This window comes from Papaver somniferum, chromosome 11, assembly GCF_003573695.1.
Source record: "Papaver somniferum cultivar HN1 chromosome 11, ASM357369v1, whole genome shotgun sequence".
Lineage (NCBI taxonomy): Eukaryota > Viridiplantae > Streptophyta > Magnoliopsida > Ranunculales > Papaveraceae > Papaver > Papaver somniferum.
The window spans coordinates 47,992,838-47,994,949 of NC_039368.1; the positions used below are offsets into that span (position 1 = coordinate 47,992,838).

Sequence of the window (2,112 nt, forward strand, 5' to 3'; positions counted from 1 at the left end):
ATTTTGTATGATATTTCTACAATTGAGATGCTAATCTCCTTTTCTTTTTTCTCCAGGTACAAATTTTTGTCATATATATTTATTTATTTTTGCAAATTTTTTTTGCAATTTACAAAATGAGGATGAATTTCATTCAAGGTCAACAATAATTAAATTACTACAATATTTTCTTCTCCACACTTTGCATAGACCTCAATAACAGTATGAAGAAAAGATTTCTGCAATAAAATTCATAGACATATCATTAAACAAAACGCCAATCAAAATTCTAACTTAAAACACTATCAGCTCCCTCCTGAATACCATATCCTTCCTTCTGAATTACCACGCTCCCTGCCCTTTGTTAGATACTGCATTATCAACTTTATAGTTGTTTGCAATTGTGCCCCCCTGTACCATCCTTCAAAAGTTCGTTGGTGCAATTGGTATACCAAGTGTAGGAAACCCACCGCTCATTGACTCATTTTCTCCTTCCATCACTATATACACTTTCATACCATTTTTTTTTATGCAACTCTTTAAGGCACTTTTGCAACTTTGGCGCATATCCGATGGTGGAAGGCTCTGAAAGTGTTTCTGTAGCAAACAAAAATGATTGTTGTCCTAACCTCAAAATGTCGTATCATTAGCTCAAAGTAAGAATTTTAGAAGTTGCAGGCTACTCAACTAATCATATGAAATATACTCAATCAACCAATAAATAAATTGATCCTTTTGGCTTTACCCAATTCTCATGTCTGAACGAAATAGGTTTTAATCATTAACAGTTTTACAGGTTAAGGGATTTAGGTCTAGAAATCCACTTAAAAATTGATTGTCTATGGCAACTCAATGTATCATCAGATTAAATCCCTAATAGATTAATTAAAAGATATAGGAAACCACCAAACACAAAGAAAAACCGTTACCTTTTTTAAACATGCAAGATGAATCAGTGCCACCAGGACTCTATCGATCAGCAACCAACTACTTAAAGTGAGTATAATTGATCAAAAAAAAAAAACTTAAAGGCAGTAAAAATGTAATTTGAATTAGTAGAATTGGAATATAAAAAAATTAATTATCCTCCAATTTGAAGAGAATCAGATAATAACCTACACGTAGAAATAGAGAGTCGAAATCAGTACCAGATACATGTGAATCCATGAAGATAATAATAAAATCGTAGAAATGCAGAGAAAGAAAGGGTTGAGTTGATGAAGAAGACCGATCGATTAATTTATGATGATCTCTGGTATATGCGATTCTATGGCAAGGTGATGTCTGTTTGATTTTTATTCACGATTTAGGATTAACCGAAAGTGGGAAGTGTGGGGCAGTTGTAGAAAGTGGAACTGTGGAGGGGCTTGTGCAAGTTTTGTGAAGGTGGGGTAAGTTATCTTTGTTTTCACTAATAGTGTGGCCTTGTGGTCCAAAATCAAAGAGAAAGTTTTATTTTGTAATACTCTCAGTCCACATCAAAGTTTTGTGTGTTCAGAGTGAATGAGAATTGAGTATTGAGTTTCAATTATCATCTAGTTAGATGTTGAAACCAAATTACTTTTGTAGTTTCGGTTTTAATATTGGTTATCTAAAATGATGTGTGAAATCTTCGTACTTAACTCTTATAGGTTGTATATAAGTCATATAGATTTGTAAGATCATTTCGGTTTGTCCTTTATTTGCTTGAACCTTTGTCATTTTGTGACAAAAAAGGGGAGAAATATATGGAGTAAACAAGTGATTTTTAATCACTAGGAAAGAAAATTGTACTTAAACATTATATCTAACGAAAGAGTAAAGCATTGACTAAGGGGGAGAAAAATATCATATTGTTATGTGATATTAAGACTACAAAACGGGAATAACAAGACTGATAACACTGTTTTGTATTCCGAATATAATAGTTATATATTTCTCTAAATCAATTCGAAACATTTTTGAGTAACAACAATGACACTTATCACTGTTCCAGGCTATATTCGAATCATGAACTCGAATCATGATTTGGTTCCATACAATAAATTGTTCTCCACCGAATTTGATCAAGTATGAAAAAATGTTCATTAAGCTTAGTTATTATATTTCGAGAAATTCGTAAACTAAATGATTAGTTTTCGACTCGAAATTCTT

General features: G+C 32.0%; 1 long non-coding RNA gene across 1 annotated transcript; it reads right to left on the minus strand.

Annotated features, from left to right (window-relative positions):
• Positions 1-259: 259 nt before the first annotated feature.
• Positions 260-1,243, minus strand: LOC113321292. The gene is made up of 3 exons (XR_003346596.1): positions 1,128-1,243; positions 909-948; positions 260-576 (listed from the first exon to the last, which is right to left on the minus strand). It is a non-coding gene; the product is annotated as an uncharacterized LOC113321292 (long non-coding RNA).
• Between the last annotated feature and the right edge of the window lie 869 nt (positions 1,244-2,112).